Below are 370 nucleotides of genomic sequence, written 5' to 3'. Positions count from 1 at the left end.
AGCCGAAAAAAACGACCATGTATAGTAAGGCGTTTTTAGGCCAAAAAAACGACATAGTATAGTAAGGCGTTTTTAGCACCAAAAAAAACGACCATTTATAGTAAGGCGTGTTGAGCCGAAAAAACGACATAGTATAGTAAAGCGCTTTTAGCCGAAAAAAACGACATAGTATAGTAAGGCGTTTTTAGCCGAAAAAAAAAACATAGTATGGTAAGGCGTTTTAACCGAAAAAAACGACCATGTATAGTAAGGCGTTTTTAACCGAAAAAAACGACATAGTTTGGTAAGGCGTTTTAACCGAAATAAACGACCATGTAGAGTAAGGCATTTTTAGCCGAAAAAAAACGACCATGTATAGTAAGGCGTTTTT

This window comes from Hippocampus comes, unplaced genomic scaffold, assembly GCF_001891065.2.
Source record: "Hippocampus comes isolate QL1 unplaced genomic scaffold, H_comes_QL1_v1.1 scaffold12, whole genome shotgun sequence".
Classification (NCBI taxonomy): Eukaryota; Metazoa; Chordata; class Actinopteri; order Syngnathiformes; family Syngnathidae; genus Hippocampus; species Hippocampus comes.
The sequence above is the reverse complement of the archived record's forward strand: the minus strand, read 5'-3'. Positions refer to the sequence as shown.